Genomic DNA, 562 nt, shown 5'->3' with positions numbered 1-562 from the left:
AGTATAGGTTTTATTTGGAATGGATCTGCTGGGCTTCAGTTTTGGGCTCCAATTAGCTGACTTGGGCTGCTTTAGCTGACTTGGGTTGGTCTAGCTGATTTCGTTGGCCTCTAAATTTAAACGAAAGACACTTCTTAGGTAATTATATATTAACACGTGCTAAAATATTACTTAATATAAAAATATATTCATTAGTACTCAAATAAAAGTAAAATTATATGATATCGTAATAGTTGCGCGATAATATTTATAAAGTTTAAAAGTAAGTAAATGTTATCGTCTAAATATACAAAATAAATGTGATGCGTAAGATGCTAAAAGTGATCATGGCAATCATGATATTAAGTGATGGCAATATAATAATAATAATAATAATAATAATAATAATAATAACGGTAATAATAATGATAATAGCCAACGATTATAGTTGGACAATGAAACGACGATATTAATGGAAAGCTAATAATTGCAATAAAATATAAATAACTCTTCTTAAGTTGTCAAAAATTTTAGAAGCGAAAATAAATATTTTGGAAGAAAGGCCGGACAAAATTGGGTGTCA

Source organism: Lycium barbarum, chromosome 4, assembly GCF_019175385.1.
Source record: "Lycium barbarum isolate Lr01 chromosome 4, ASM1917538v2, whole genome shotgun sequence".
NCBI lineage: Eukaryota > Viridiplantae > Streptophyta > Magnoliopsida > Solanales > Solanaceae > Lycium > Lycium barbarum.
Note: the sequence above shows the minus strand (reverse complement) of the source record.